The sequence below is a fragment of the Loxodonta africana genome, unplaced genomic scaffold (assembly GCF_030014295.1).
Source record: "Loxodonta africana isolate mLoxAfr1 unplaced genomic scaffold, mLoxAfr1.hap2 scaffold_100, whole genome shotgun sequence".
NCBI lineage: Eukaryota > Metazoa > Chordata > Mammalia > Proboscidea > Elephantidae > Loxodonta > Loxodonta africana.
The window spans coordinates 24,640-42,158 of record NW_026974869.1 but is presented as its reverse complement, the minus strand read 5'-3'; the positions used below and the strand labels follow the sequence as shown (position 1 = coordinate 42,158).

At 36.2% G+C, this 17,519-nt stretch overlaps 1 pseudogene; it reads left to right on the top strand.

The window, feature by feature from the left end:
- LOC135229131 (olfactory receptor 2AK2-like) lies at window positions 1-2,984 on the top strand (annotated as a pseudogene).
- The last annotated feature ends 14,535 nt before the right edge of the window (window positions 2,985-17,519 follow it).

Here is a 17,519-nt window from a genome sequence, read left to right as displayed (position 1 = left end):
TACATGCAGATTATCTCACCAAGCTGATATTTTTTAGTTCCCTTATCTGTTTTTATCATGTACTCATCATTCCAAATTGCTTCTGTAAAATATATTAAGTTTACTATACTTCTACAAATTTTTTATACAATGAAAATTCCTAACATGATATTGTTAGTTCAAAAAAAAAAAAGTATGCCTTAGTTTATACAAACTTGGCTGACTATAGATAATGTAAAAAATAAAATTTCTACTAGATTAAATTTGCATATGAACTTATAAGCTTTATTTGCAATTCATGAATAGGAAGTTTCAGACAATAGCTTCCCAATTCATGAATAGCAGATATAGTTTATGAGCTCATATACAAATTAATCTTGTAGAAGTTTCATTTTCAACAGATTTCTGGTGATGGAGAAGGGATTAATGGGACATTCTGAACTAGGTTAAGCCCAGCAGGCGAGTCCTAACTGGTTAATTTACATTTCGGCTTCTGAGAAGGACAGGCATTTACTGAACGAAGACATACATTTTGGTTTGCTCATGTGACTGCATCTTGGACCAAGTATAGTCAAGTTAACGGTAAATATAACTGATGATGAGTCATTGAATTTTATATGCCAGAATTGTATTAGTACTTGCATGTGTATAATCAACAATTGTTATTGTCAGTTAATTTTGTGCTTTGCTGCTAACCAAAGGGTTGGCAGTTTGAGTCTACCAGCCACTCCTTGGAAACCCTATGGGGCAATTCTACTCTGTCCTATAGGGTCTCTGTGAATCGGAATCAACTCAACAAGGGCTTTTATATTAAAGTTGGCTAGTTTTTAATTGAAAATATTTTCTATTTCTTAACGTTGTTCTGCAATAAGAATTATCCAAAACTTCTGAATTTTAAAAAAGCCATCAATAATCTTTTGATTTCATATCCTGATTGAGCAGCAAGTGATAAACTTTTACTAATTGCCACTTCTTCCAAGTGCAGTTTAAATGTAAATTTCCCCAATTAATATAACAGGACTAAGTAAAATTAAAAATGCCATTCTTGACATGCTTCTTGAGTTAAATTTAGATGAATAATTGTTAACTTCTATTTTAATGATTCATTCTCCAACCATCCCTTAGGTCTGGCATATAGATAGATAGATAGATAGATAGGTAGATAGGTAGGTAGATGATAGATAGGTAGGTAGGTAGGTAGGTAGATCAATCGATCTTTTTTTTTTGGAGGGCTTTGTCAATGAATTCCCATTTACACTTACAGATGTTATCTATATAACCACCAATTCATTTAGAAGAGCTAAAATATTCCTGACCCACAAATGTTAATATAATTTAAAAAAGTTTTTTTCTTACAATGTATAAAAAAAAATCTTTTTTTTTTAAATTCAAAATTGAAAAATGGAGTCAAGAAATTTTTTTTAAAGAATATTATACCATGTTTAACCAACAGTGCAATTCTAAACTATACATATGAAGGAATTGAGTGAAAGATTTTTTCACAACACGTGAACATGTCTCTAGTCTATCATCATGAAGATATTTACAAGGGGAGTAATAACTCATGTTGGCAAATCATCTAAATGTTTTATCCCCATATTATATTTTTATTCTGTGATCAATTTTAAAGAAACGTTATTTTTATTTTATTTTTTCAAAATGCGCATTGCTCAATAGACACAGATTCAGTGCATAAAAACCCAAAACCAAACCCATTGCTGTTGAATTGATTCTGACCTATAGTACCCTATAGCACAGAGAAGAACTGCCCCATAGAGTTTCCAAGGAGTGCCTGGTGGATTCAAACTGCTGACCTTTGGGTTAGCAGTCGTTGCACTTAACTACTACACTACCAGGGTTTCCTGTATAAAAATAGGGAGAGACAGTCACCTAAGCTGATTAAAGGGAATTCTACTGCATTTAATAATCATTTTGTTTTCTCTCAAAGGTCAGTGTTGTTACATGGAATTTTCAGATATGGTCTGCTTTGTTTTGATTTAAGCCATGAAGACAGAAAATCAAACTTTTGGAGCAGAGTTTATACTTCTTGGCCTTTTCCAATATGGCCAAATGAACAAGATACTCTTCGTTGCCATTACTGTCATCTTCTCGGTGGCTTTGATGGGAAATATCATACTGATCCACCTCATCCGATTGGACACTCTGCTCCACACTCCCATGTACTTCCTCCTCAGTCAGCTCTCCTTCATTGACATGGTGTACATCTCCACCACGATACCCAAGATGGCAGCAAACTTCCTGTCAAATAGTAAGACCATTACTTTTTTTAGGTTGTGAGATTCAAAGCTTTCTGTTTTTGACTCTCGGTGGAACTGAAGCTCTTCTTCTTGGTTTCATGTCTTATGATAGATACGTAGCGATCTGTCACCCTTTACGTTATCCTGTGCTCATGAGCAAGACGATCTGTTTGTCCATGGTCACATGTGCATGGGCCAGTAGTTCTATCAATGCTTTAATACATACACTGTATGTATTTCAACTTTCATTCTGCAGATCTCGGATCGTTAACCACTTTTTCTGTGAAGTTCCATCTCTAATGGCTTTGGTGTGTCAGGACACCTCCCAGTATGAGTATACTGTCCTCTTTAGTGTCCTTATCATTCTGCTACTACCATTCATAGCCATTTTGGCTTCTTATGCCCGAGTGCTTATTGCGGTGTACCAGATGAGCTCAGGTAAAGGGCAGACGAAAGCCATCTCCATGTGTTCCTCTCATCTGATTGTGGCAAGCCTATTCTATGGGACTACTCTCTCCAGCTATACAAGCCACATTCCTTGCATTACCCTGAGGAAGATAAAGTGGTGGCGGTGTTTTACAGTATCATTACACCTCTTCTGAACCCATTTATCTACAGTCTGAGGAATAAGGAGGTCATGGGGGCCATGAGAAGAGTGCTGGGAAAATGGATATTTGTACAGAAAATATGACTTTAAGAACTCTTTATAGTTTGAGACTGAACAACATGATTTGATTAGCCTACTGTCTAGAGAGATGTAAGCTCCAAGAAATGTTTACAAAATAAATAAATGTAACAATGCCTTGGTTTCTCCACTTTTCAGAAATAACTAAAGCATTGTTATTGGAACTGGGTGGGTTTGCTGTGTAAAAGCAAGAGAATGGTTGCCATTATCAACTTTATCTTCTAAAGCAATAGATTTAATCCCTGTCAACACAATGCTCCCATGTCATAACAAATTTTTAGTACCTTTTTTAATATTCTGAAATAAAATGCACATGAAATATAATTTACCATATAATACATAATATCAGGAAAATACATATGATGACCAAACTATAATATAGAGCAAAACGCATACAACCACTTATTTATTTATTTATTCATTCATTCATTGAACAAGGGCTTTAATGCTTTAACTCTGTATGTTTTTTACCAAAAAGTATTAATCACCATGAAGAAGAACTAAGTGGAAAATTGGAATCGGGAAAACAAAGGATATTTGCAATGTTAAGTCAAACAGAGAAGGGAGAACCAAGAATGCAAAATTTGTTAAAAACTAAAAGGAGTCAAGGACAAGAAACAAGTGGATATCTGTGGATGAATGTTCTGGGAAGAGCAAAGAACAAGTGAGAATTCCCTGAGGTGGGGACATGCCCAGCATAGTCACAAAAGATCAAGGAGTAAATTGGTGAGACACAGAAAATAGGTATATGTTTTGCAGCTGGGTCTTACAGTGTAAATTAGATCAATGTGAGGATTGTGGCTTTGAACCTAAAACAATGGGCTACCTTTGCAGAGTTGTGGTAGAGAATTGATGTGGGCAGAAGAAAGCCATTGCAGTAGTCCAGCTGTGACAAGATATTACCTTGGACCAAGGTGATATTAGTGGAGAGGCAAAGACTGGGCAGATTCAGGAGACTGGGAGAAAGCAGACATTTGAGTTTTGTGGACACATGGGATGTGAAATACTATGAAATAAGAAGCTTTCAGAATTGGGCTAAAACTTGAAATTAACAACTGGAAGTGTGGAACTGTCATCATTACAGCTTGAGGGAAACCACAGGTGGAGCATTTCATCATTCGTCATCTCTTATGCTACTTTCATGTTAATGCCTTAGGCCCACAGTTACAATCATTATTCTGGCTTCTATCGCCATTAAATAGAAGCTCCTATTTCTCATCACCATTGAGTCGAAACTTTTAAATCAGAAAATAAGTTCTCTTTGATGTCTGGCTTCTTTTCCTAAACATGTTTAAAAGGTTTAACCATATTTTTGAGTGTCTGCATCATTTTTATTACAAAGCTGAATTCCATCATATGGCTTAGAATAATTATTTCCATTCTGATGTCAGAAATGTTTGACTATAATGAATAAAACTACCATAAAGCTTCCTGTACAAGTGTTTTTTGAGAACACGTGAACTCAATTCTCTTGTACATATACCTAAATTGAAATTGCTTAGTCATAAATTAGGCACATGTTTAGCTCTAATAAAAAAAAAATTTTTTTTTTTTAGCGTTATCCAAATTGGATTTAATCATTTATTTTCCAATCAGTAATATATGAAAAATTCTTAGAGTCTGAGTGTTGATAATAAATAATGCAGTGGGTTGCTAAACTACTTGCTGCTAAATATAAAGTGGGATATAAACCACGAGAGCAAAATACAACCAGTGTGCCATCAGTGCATGAACAATGGTATTGGAAGAAAGTGTATATTTCTGTGAAATATTTTAGAGATTCACTGACAAGATTTTTTTGGATCCATTGTCAATAATTTTAATAATAATTATATGTAGTGGCCTTTAGGAACACTCATTTTTGGTTCAAGACAAAATGTGTTTATTGGTCTATGAATGCCTTACTTCGGTCAGTTTGTTTATAATATAATGTATACCGGTAAGTTCACCACCCAACCCAACAACTAAAATAGTAAATTTATCTTTAGTGCTCCTCCAACTCTTGGCGACCCCATGTGTGTCAGAGTAGAACTGTTCTTGGTAGGGTTTTCAACGGCTTATTTTTCTAATGTGGATCACCAATCCATTCTCCTGAGGTGCCTCTGGGTAGACTCGAACCACCAAGCTTTCAGTTAGCAGTGACTATGTTAGCTGTTCGCACCATCCAGGGACTCTTCATATCCTCCTATACCTCTGGGTAGACTCGAACCACCAAGGTTTCAGTTAGCAGTGACTATGTTAACTGTTCGTACCATCCAGGGACTCATATCCTCCTATACCTCCGCCATCATTCTGAATTTTTGTTTTTTTAATTCTCTTGATACAATTATAATATAGAATTCATAGGGTATTAGAAAATATTTTTAGATGCTGTAGAACTTAATAAAGGGGCCTTAAGTTGTAGATAATCTTTTTGAAAATTGTTTTTTCAGTTGACATTAGTAACGCTCCAGGTTGAATGAAATGACAGCCCATTCTATTTTATTATTGAATGGCATTCTATTTTAAGACTATACTACACATTTATCCATTTTTTGTTGTTGGTGTTGTTGCTGATAGATGCTTGTTTTATTTCTAGTTGTCTACTATTATATACAATGCACTTATAAACATTGTTGCATTTGTCTCCTGTTTCCCATAAACAAAAGTTTGTATTTTGTATGTATCTATGAATGGAATTGGTGGTGAAATTACTTAAGTGTGTAAACCATTTGTGTTTTACATAAAGTTTGAAATGCTAATTTATACTTACTATCAAAAACGAAAATAATAAATCCATATTTTAATAAATGTACATTCAAATTTAATGAATTTTAACATATTTAAATATTTTTCACACAGACAGATTGCATGAAAGTTCACATCTGCAGACCACATCAGTCAGTGAAGTATATGGTTGCATGTCCAGTTGCTAGCTTCAAGTTTCAGGTAATCTCCACCCCAGCTTCATGATCTTGGCCTTAGAGTTTTATACATCCTTGATCTTTTATTATTGTGATTAATTTTTGTAGTATTTTTGACCATTTTCATGCTTTTGAGTTCCAACAGAGCCTAAACCTGACTAAACACGATGCCTAAACTTCAATAGCTATAGCTAACAAACTTTTTTTAAGTAAATAGCAATTTGAAGGATGATTTGTGTAAGTTATACAGAATAAAGAAATCCATATACAGTACATTCACAACTAATCAGATAGATTATTGCAAATTGAACAAACCTATATGAAAGTAGTAACATATTATTAGCACTTGAGAAGATTCCTCATGCCTCCCCCTAGCTGCTACCCATACTTACTTGTAATGAAACAATTATATTTAAGTGCATTATCCATGAATTATACTGAACAATGAAAAAATAAATCATTTCAATTATTACATAAATTCAATATAATCCCCATTAGAATCCCATCAGTGTGTGCATGTGTGTGTGTTTAATTTATAAGTTGGCTATAGAATTTATATAAAATGATGCAAAAAACAGTAATAGCTCAAAGGGAATTTTAAAAATAATAAAATGAGATGCATCATTCTATGTGATATCAAAAATTTGTATTGATATAATTATAGACCAATGGAAGAGAATACATAATTCAGATGCACACATATGTGTACAATGATGAGTCACATATGTCAGGTGCTTGTATGGGGAGTGATAAAAGGATACACATTTCAGTGAAAGTTGTTGGATCAATTGTATATCCGTGTATATTTTTAAAAAATGAGATGTGGATAATGTCAGTGAAAATGACCAAGTTGATAGCCTCAGATAGCTTCTGTGAAGGGCCTGTTCCTGCACAGAAACAACAACAAAGCAAAAAGTGTTAGAATCAACTTTTTTAGAAATTTAGAAAGTTTTAAAATATTTACAGCAACCAAGCAAATACTGAAATAAGAGAAAACCAGAAAACCAAACCCACTCCCGTCAAGTCGATCCCAACTCATAGCGACCCTATAGGACAGAGTAGAGCTGCACTATAGAGTTTCCGAGGAGCGTCTGGTGGATTCGAACTGCTGACCTCTTGGTTAGCAGCCGTAGCACTTAACCACTACACCACCAGGGTTTCTAAAATAAGAGAAAGGCCACTTAAAAACATCAGGAGAGGGGATGTTACAGAAAACAGTGTGTTAAGAAGGTATAGGATTCATTCCCTCCACTGAAGCAATGAAAAAAACCAAAAACCAAACCCAATGCCATCGAGTCGACTCCCACTCATAGCGACCCTATAGAACAGAGTAGAACTGCCCCATAGAGTTTCCAAGGAGCACCTGGAGGCTTCGAACTGCTGACCCTTTGGTTAGCAGCCGTAGCACTTAACCACTAGGCCACCAGGGTTTCCCTGAAGCAATGAATAAGTGGGAAAAAAAACCTGACAGGATAAACATTAAGTGCTTCATGAGAAAAGATGCTGTTGAATTTTGATGAAAAATTGTGGCATTTTTGTTTATTCACCTACTATCCCCCATTCTCCACTTGGCAGCTGCCATGAAGACAGCAGCCCACATTCCTGGTGTGGCTTGCTGGTGCCAGGGTGTGGACAAGACAGATCTTTTTTCTAAAAATGTTGTTGTTGTTTATTTTGACCAATCTGGTAGTTCCAGAGATACCTGCTCTGAGATAGGCCTTGGCTTTACTCCTCTCAGACGTGAGTGGCTCCCAGGTGGTATCTGTCTGTCAGAAGCCTTAAAGACATATAATGCCATAACCAGCTTAGGTAAGGAATGGAGAATAGGGAAACAAGCAGACAAACCTGATAGCCTGGAAAAGAAGAGGCTGATGAGGCAGATGCATGGGAGAATAAACTGTTTGTAGAGATACTGAATGTACTGAAGGATCAGAGATCCAATGTACATACCCAGGTTGAATGCATGCTCAGACAAGACCTGAGAGGACCCTAGGTTTGAGCCTCTGGCAGATCATTGGGCTCTGCACAAACGGAGGTATAGACTAAGGCCCAGTTGTAGGTGGCCTGGCTAAGCATTGAAAGAGTACCTAATTCAGAGTCAATCTTCAATGACCAGGAAAGGGTTTTTAGTTTTCTTTTTCTTCTCTTTTTGACTCCAAAAAAGGTCTCTATCAGGTCACTGGTTGACCACTAAAATAACTGAAGATAGACTTCAGTGACCACACATGGCAAAGAAAACAGTCTATGCAAAATAATAAATACATACAAACAAATAAATAGTTTGGAAATGTCACTAAACAGATGACCACAGCCCTCAACAATAACAGCAAGCACTAGGTAGGCTGGAGAATCTGCTTTTCAGAGTTAACACATAAAATTCACAAAGCCCAGTGTTTGGTAAAAATACTAGGCATGCCAAGAAACAGGAAGTACAACCAATTCACAGGAAAAAAAAAAAAAATCGGTGAAAGCAGTCCCTGAAGAACCAATGACATAGAATTGCTAGGCAAATCGTTTAAATCTACTGTGTTAAACGTGGTCAAAGACCTAAAGGAAAACAGGAGAATGTCTCAACGAATAGAGAATATCAATAATGACAAAGAAATTATAAAGAAGGCATCAAATAGAAATTAACATCAATCTTTCTCAAACTTTTCCAAAAACTAAAAGGAAGGAATAATTTGTAACTCAATCCATGATGCTATCAGCATCCTGATATTTAGCCAGACAAAGCCATCAGAAAAAAATATTGCATAGAAATATCTATGGAAATCCTCAACAAAATAGTAAAACTCCAATCCAGCAGCATATTAAAAGGACCATATGCCATAACCCTGTGTGCTTTGTCCCACAAGGGCAGCATATATAAAAGTCAATCAGTGTAATGCAACACATTAATAGAACGTAGGGAGAGGGGGATGATCTATCAACTGATGCAGAAAAAAGCGTTTAACAAAAAAACACTCAAAAATCAGGAATAAAAGCGAACTTCCTATTGTGTGAGAGTCAAAAATGGCCTCTGTGTATTAGCCCCAAGTTATTTACTTCTTCAAGTAAGCTGAGGCGTATTATATGGAAAAAAAAAAAAAAAACTGGTGTGAAACTCAAACTTGTACATGTCCAACTGATTTAAAAATAGCCCAAATAAGCAGATTTTTAGCCACTTAGGACCTGCCTGTTTTACATACCCTGCAAAACTGGACTCAACTTCTGCTAGTCCTAAAAAAAAAAAAAAAAAAAAAGATAAATTCCTGTAGTTATAAAGACCCTAAGATGCTGCTGCTTTTAGAGCTCTCTGACCCAGAGACTTATCGCCTGGCTGCAGGAGGATATCGCTTCTCACCCCTGGGAGCTTTCTTGCTCTCTTCTCCTTCTGATGCTACCTGTGACTCTAGCCTCTGAAAGACCTTCTGCTACAGGGACCACCCCCTTGCATGTGACTTTCAATGTGTTGGCCCCATTAAATAGCTTGTTGTGCAATACTGTCATATAGCTCTGAATTTCCTTCACCTCAGTACCCTTCCTTAAAATTATAAAGGACAGTTGTGAAAAACCAACACTTAACATTATACTCAATGGTGAAAGACTGAAAGATTTTGCCATAAAATCAGGAACACGGCAAGGATATCTCTTTTCCCTATTTCTATTCAACACTGTGGTCTTTTTGTTCACCTCTGTGAATGTGAAAACTGGACAATGAAAAAAGAAGGCAGGAGAAGTACTGATGCGTGGAGGTGTGGTGTTGGTGAAGAATATTGAATGTACCATGGATTAACAAAAGAACAAAAAAATCAGTCTTACAATAAAACAGTGAAATGTTCCTTAGGAATGAGGATGGCAAGACTTCATCTTACTTACTTTGGACACATTATCTGGAAAGACCGATCACTAGGAAAAGAAGTCCTGTTAGGTGAAGTAGAAGATCACAAAAATAAAGGAAAACCCTCAAAAAGATGGATTGACCCAATAACAACAACAATGGACTCAAACATACCAACAATCATTAGGATGGCACGGGACCAGGGAAAATTTCTTTCTCTTATATATTAGGTTACTTTGAGTGAAGCCAACTAAATAGCAACTGCTCTCAACAACAACATTCAGCGCAAGACATCAACAACAACATAGCTACAGCTTATCTTCATATAAAACAAAAACCACCACCAGTTGCAGTAGAATCAAACGCAACTCACAGTGACCCGTTGGGTGTCGGAGTAGAACTGGGCTCCGTCAGTAGGCCGCACTGTGTGTCTGTACCATAATTTGTTTCCCATTCGTCTGTTGATGAGCATTTAGGTTGTTTACATCTTTTTGCTATTGTGAATGGTGCTCCCATGAACATGGTATGCATATGTCTATTCCTGTGACTGCTCTTACTTCTCTTGGGTATATTCCTATGAGTGGGATTGCTGGATCTTATGGTATTTCTACTTCTAGCTTTTTAAGGAAGCACCAGATTGCACCAGATTCTTTACTTATTTGGGGCTTCTTCCTTTTCCATATGAAGTTTGTGATTTGTTTCTCCCACATGCTAAAAGTTGTCATTGGAATTTGGATTGAGATTGCATTGTATCTGTAGATCACTTTGGGAAGAACTGACATTTTCATAATGTTGAGTCTTCATGTCTATCAGCATGGTATGTTTTTCCACTTATTTAGGTCTCTTTTGATTTCTTGTAAGTTTTCTTTGTGTAGGTTTTTTACATCTCTGTTTAAATTTATTCCTAAATACTTTATCTTCTTGGGGGCTATTATAATGGTATTGATTTGGTGATTTCCTCTTGGAAGTTCTCTCTTTTGGTGCAGAGGAATCTGACTGACTTATGTATGTTTATCTTATATCCTGATATTTTGCAAAATCTTCTATTTTAGTTGTAGTAGTTTTCTTGTGGATTTTTGGGGGTTTTCCATGTATAAAACCATATCATCTGCAAATAGGGATACTTTTACTTCTTTGTTACTAATTTGGATGCACTTTATTTCTTTTTCTTGCCTTATTGATCTGGCTAGGGCCTCCAGTACAATGTTGAATATGAGTGGTGACAAAGGGCATCCATGTCTGGTTCCCCTTCTCAAGGGGAATGCTTTAAGACTCTTCATTTAGGATGATGCTGGTTGTTGGCTTTGTATAAATGGCCTTTATTATGTCCAGGAATTTTCCTTCTATTCCTATTTCGCTGAGAGTTTTTATCAAGAATGGGTTTTGGACTTTTTAAAATACCTTTTCTGCATCAGTTGATAAGATCATGTGGTTCTTGTCTTTTGTTTTATTTATGTGATGGATTACATTATTGTTTTTCTAATGTTGAACCATCCCTGCATACCTGGTATGAATCCCACGTGGTCATGGTGAATTATTTTTTGATATGTTGTTGAATTCTATTGGCTAGAATTTTGTTGAGGATTTTTGGGTCTGTATTCATGAGGGATATTGGTCTGTAATTTTCTTTTTTTTGTGGATCTTTACCTGACTTTTCTATCATGGTTATGCTGGCTTCATAGAATGAGTTTGCGAGTATTTCATCCTTTTCTATGCCTGAAATGCCTTTGGTAGTAATGGTGTTAACTCTTCCCTGAAAGTTTGGTAGAATTCTCCAGTGAAGCCATCTGGGCCAGGGCTTTTTTGTTGGTGGTGGTTTTTATTTTTTTAATTATCTCTTCAATCTCTTCTTTTGTTGTGGGTTTATTTAATTTTTCTACCTCAATTTGTGTTAGTTTAGGTAAGTAGTGTGTTCCTAGAAATTTGTCCATTTCTTCTAGATTTTCAAATTTGTTAGAGTACAATTTTTCATAGTATTCTGTTATGATCCTTTTTATTCCCATTGGGTCTGTTGTGATATCACCCATTCCATTTCTTATTTAGGTTATTTGCTTCCTCTCCTGTTTTTTCTTTTGTCAATTTGACCAATGGTTTATTGATTCTGTTGATCTTTTCAAAAAACCGTCTTTTAGTATTGTCTACTCTTTCAATTGTTTTCCTATTCTCTATGCCATTCATTTCTGCTCTAACCTTTATTATTTCCTTTCTTCTGGTGCCTGAGGGCTACTTTTGTTTCTCTCTATTTGTTCAAGTTGTAGGGTTAATGTTTTGATTTTGGCACTTTCTTCTTTTTGAATGTGTGCATTTATTGTTGTAAATTGACCTCTAAGCATTGCTTTTGCTGTTTTCCAAAGGTTCTGGTAAGACATGTTTTCATTCTTCATTTAATTCTATGAATTTATTTTTTCCATCCTTGATTTCTTCTATAATCCAGTAGTTTTTAAGCAAGGTGTTGTTCTGTTTCCACGTATTTGATTTTTTTTCCTTGCTGTTTCTGTTATTGATTTCTAATTTTATGTCATTATAATCAGAGGATACTCTTTCTTAAGGTCAGCTGATTAACAATTTTAATTCCATGTACAATCTTAATTCTCCTTTGCCATGTAACTTAACATATTCACAGATTCCAGGGATTGAGACAAGGACACCTTTGAAGAATCTTTTTCCTATCTTCCGTATTGATATTTTGTAAAACCATGTCTGTTCAACAGGCAGACATCAAGGCCGGCTCCTGGCAATACAAAAACCTAATTGATAGTGCCAGGTCAGCTCCCAGATGTCAAAAAATATTCTACTTCTTCTTCTAGGATATTTGTACTCAGTTCTCTTCCCTTTGAGTTAATTCATCTCACTGTACTACTATGACTTTTTGTTTAACTGTATCTGTTTACAAACTTCAATAAAATTAAAAATATCTCTACTGCAGTAAAAAATATATTAAAATAATTAATTAAACAAGTACAAATTTGCAATGACTATAGTGGCTATTGTGCCAGTCTGCCTCAACAAGGTCTCCCTTACCCTCTCTGGCCCGGTATTTCCCCAAGCATGAGGTCCTGCATTAGATTGATCCCTCCTAATGGTTTGTCCAAAGGAAGTGAGTCAGACAATGTTCTGTTGTGATCCGTAAGTTTTACATTGGCTAATTATTGGAAATAGACCACCAGACCATTTTCCTAGTCTAATCTTTTTAAGGTTTTAACCTTGGGCAGTAACTTAACTTTACTAAGATCCAGTTTCATCAAAAGTCAGTGGGAGCTAAAAATAACATTATCTTCATGAATCTGCTTCGATGAAATCATGCAAATAGACTGTTAGGAACGATATAGCTAACTCAGTAATTTCTCAATAAATATATTTTTTATAATTTTTATTGTGCTTTAAGTGAAAGTTTACAAATCAAATCAGTCTCTCACACAAAAACTTATATACACCTTGCTACATACTCCCAATTGCTATCCGCCTAATGAGACAGCCCGCTCTCTGCCTACGCTCTCTCTTTTCGTGTCCATTTCACCAGCTTCTAATCCCCTCCACCCTCTCATTTCCCATCCAGGCAGGAGATGCCAACATAGTCTTAAGTGTCCACCTGATCCAAGAAGCTCACTCCTCACCAGCATCCCTCTCCAACCTATTTTCCAGTCCAATCCATGTCTGTAGAGTTGGTTTCAGGAAAGGTTCCTGTCCTGGGCCAACAGAAGGTCTGAGGGCCATGACCACCAGGGTCCTTCTAATCTCAGTCAGACCATTAAGTCTGGTCTTTCTATGAGAATTTGGGGTCTGCATCCCACTGCTCTCCTGCTCCCTCAGGGGTTCTCTGTTGTATTCCCCGTCAGGGCAGTCATCGGTGGTAGCCGAGCACCATCTAGTTCTTCTGGTCTCAGGATGATGTCGTCACTGGTTCATGTGGCCCTTTCTGTCTCTTGGGCTCGTAATCACCTTGTGTCCTTGGTGTTCTTCATTCTCCTTTGATCCAGGTGGGTTGAGACCAATCGATGCATCTTAGATGGCTGCTTGCTAGCGTTTAAGACCCCAGATGCCACTCTTCGAAGTGGGATACAGAATGTTTTCTTAATAGATTTTATTGTACCAATTGACTTAGATGTCGCCTGAAACCATGGTCCCCAGACCCTGCCTCTGCTACGCTGGCCTTTGAAGTATTCAGTTTATTCAGGAAACTTCTTTGCTTTTGGTTTAGTCCAATTGTGCTGACCTCCCCTGTATTGTGTGCTGTCTTTCCCTTCACCTAAAATAGTTCCTATTACTATCTAAACCCCTTTCCCGCCCTCCCTCGCTCCCCGCTCTGGTAATGACAAAAGAATGTTTTCTTCTCAGTTTAAACTATTTCTCAAGTTCTTAGGGCGCCTTGGTTGCTTCCATCTTTTTGCTATTGTAAACAGTGCTGCATAAACATGGGTGTGCATATACCTGTTTGTGTAAAGGCTCTTATTCTTCTAGGATATATTCCAAGGAATGGGATTGCTGGATCCTATGGTAGTTCTATTTCTAGATTTTTAAGGAAGACCCAAATTGATTTCCAAAGTGCTTGTACCATTTTACATTCCCACCAGCAGTGTATAAGTGTTCCAATCTCTCCACAGCCTCTCCAACATTTACTATTTTGTGTTTTTTGGATTAACGCCAGCCTTGTTGGAATGAGATGAAGTCTCATTGTAGTTTCGGTCTGCATTTCTTTAATGGCTGATAATCGTGAACATTTCCTCATGTATCTGTTAGCTACCTGAATGTCTTCTTTAGTGATGTGTCTATTCATATCTTTTGCCCATTTTTAAATTGGGTTATTTGTCTTTTTGTAGTTGAGTTTTTGCAGTATCATGTAGATTTTAGAAATCAGGCGCTGATTGGAAATGTCATAGTTGAAAACTTTTTCCCATTCTGTAAGTAGTCTTTTTACTCTTTTGGTGAAGTCTTTGGATGAGCATAGGTTTTTGATTTTTAGGAGCTCCCAGTTATCTAGTTTTTGTTTTGTATTTTTAATAATGTTTTCTATACTATTTATGCCATGTATTAGGGCTCTGAACAGTGTCCCTATTTTTTCTTCCATGATCTTTACCTTTTTTTTAGATTTTATATTTAGGTGTTTGATAAATTTTGAGCTCATTTTTTTGCATGGAGTGAGGTATGGGTCTTGTTTCACTTTTTTGCAGATGGATATCCAGTTATGCCAGCACTATTTGTTTAAAAAAACTGTCTTCTCCCCCCATTTAACTGTTTTGGGGCCTTTGTCAAAAATCAACTGCTCATATGTGGATGGATTTATATCTGGATTCTCAATTCTGTTCCATTGGTCCATGTATCTGTTGTTGTCCCAGTACCAGGCTGTTTTGACTACTGTGGTGGTATAGTAGGTTCTAAAATCAGGGAAAGTAAGGCCTCCCACTTTGTTTTTATTTTTCAGTAATACCTTATTTATCTGGGGCTTCTTTCCCTTCCATATGAAGTTGGTGATTTGTTTCTCCATCTCATCAAGAATGCCGTTGGGATTTGGACCGGAATTGCATTAAATGTATAGATCCCTTTTGGCAGAATAGACATTTTTATAATGTTAAGTCTTCCTATCGATGAGCAAGGTATGTTTTTCCACTTATGTAAGTCTCTTTTGGTTTCTTGCAGAAGTGTTTTGCAGTTTTTTTGTATAAGTCTTTTACATCTTTGGTAAGATTTATTCCTAATTATTTTATCTTCTTGGGGGCTACTGTAAATGGCATTGATTTGGTGATTTCCTCTTCAATGTTCTTTTTGTTCGTGTAGAGGAATCCAACTGATTTTTGTATGCTTATCTCGTATCCTGATACTCTGCTGAACTCTTCTATTAGTTTCAGTAGTTTTCTGAAGGATTCCTTAGGGTTTTCTGTGTATAAGATCATGTCACCTGCAAATGGAGATACTTTTACTTCTTCCTTGCCAATCTAGATGCCCTTTATTTCTTTATCTAGCCTAATTTCTCTGGCTAGGACCTCCAACACAATGTTGAGTAAGAGCGGTGATAAAGGGCATCCTTGTCTGGTTCCCAGTCTCAGTGGGAATGCTTTCAGGCTCTCTCCATTTAGGGTGATGTTTGCTGTTGGCTTTATATAAATGCCCTTTATTATGTTGAGAAATTTTCCTTCTATTCCTGTTTTGCTCAAGTTTTTATCATGAATAGGTGTTGGACTTTGTCAAATGCCTTTTCTGCATCAATTGATAAAATCCTGTGATTCTTGTCTTTTGTTTTATTTATGTCATGGATTACATTAATTGTTTTTCTAATGTTGAACTATCCCTGCATACCTGGTATGAATTCCACTTGGTCATGGTGAATTATTTTTTTGATATGTTGTTGAATTCTATTGGCGAGAATTTTGTTGAGGATTTTTGTATCTAAGTTCCTGAGGGATATAGGTCTATAATTTTCTTTTCTTGTGGTGTCTTTACGTGGTTTTGGTATGAGGGATATGGTGGCTTCATAGAATGAGTTTGGTAGTATTCTGTCCTTTCTATGCTCTGAAGTACCTTTAGTAGTAGTGGTGTTAACTCTTCTCTGAAAGTTTGGTAGAACTCTGCAGTGAAGCTGTCCGGACCAGGGCTTTTTTGGGGTGGCGGGGGGGGGTTTGATTGCCTTTTCCATCTCTTCTTTTGTTATGGGTCTATTTAGCTGTTCTACCTCTTTTTGTGTTAGTTTAGGTAGGCAGTGTGTTTCTAGGAATTCACCCATTTCTTCTAGGTTTTCACATTTGTCAGAGTACAATTTTTCACAGAAATCTGATATGATTCTTTTAATTTTAGTTGGGTATGTTGTAATATCGCCCATCTCATTTCTTATTCAGGTTATTTGGTTCCTCTCCTGTTTTTCTTTTGTCAGTTTGGCTAGTGGTTTATCAATTTTGTTATTTTTTTTCAAAAAAAACAGCTTTTGTTCTTGTTAATTCTTTTCATTGTTTTCTATTTCTTTTAGTTCAGCTCTAATTTTTAGTATTTTTTATTTTATTTTTTTTCTGGTGCCTGTGAGTTTCTTTTGTTGCTCTCTTTCTATTTGTTCAAGTTGTGGGGATAATTCTTTGATTTTGGCCCCTTCTTCGTTTTGGATGTGTGCATTTATTGATATAAATTGACTTCTGAGCATTTCTTTCACTGTATCCCAGCGTTTTTACAGGAAGTGTTTTCATTCTCATTGGAATTTCTTTGTTCCATCCTTAATGCCTTCTATAATCCAGTCTTTTGTTTTGTTCAGTTTCCAAGTGTCTGATTTCTTTCCCCTGCTTTTCCTGTTATTGATTTCCACCTTCATGCCCTTATGGTCAGAGAAGATGCTTTGTAATATTTGAATGTTTTGGATTCTGCTAAGGCTTACTTTATGCCGTAATATGTGGTCTTCTAGAGAATGTCCATGTGCACTAGAAAAGAAAGTATACTTGGCTGCTGTCGGGCGGAGTGTTCTGTATATGTCTATGAGGTCAAGTTGGTTGATTGTGGCATTTAGGTCTTCCGTATCTTTATTGAGCTTCTTTCTGGATGTCCTGTCCTTCACCAAAAGTGGTGTGTTGAAGTCTCCTACTATTATTGTTTTGTCAGAAATTAATAACTCAATCAATATTAACTGTCCTGATTTTTGTTATTGATTTTAATATTATTATTTTCTCTTTTAATTAATTTATTCAGGGTTACCAGAATTTGACTTATATTTCTACTCTCACTTTTTTTTTCTCATATTATTGACTATATCCATAGGTATATGCCTGTTTGAAAATAAAATTCAAATATCCCTTCATAGATTGGTTTGACAATCCTAGTATAATTATATAATTGTGTGGTTTGTCTATCTAACCACATTGCACATGCAAACAGGATGTGCCTCAAACTACCAGACAACTAGG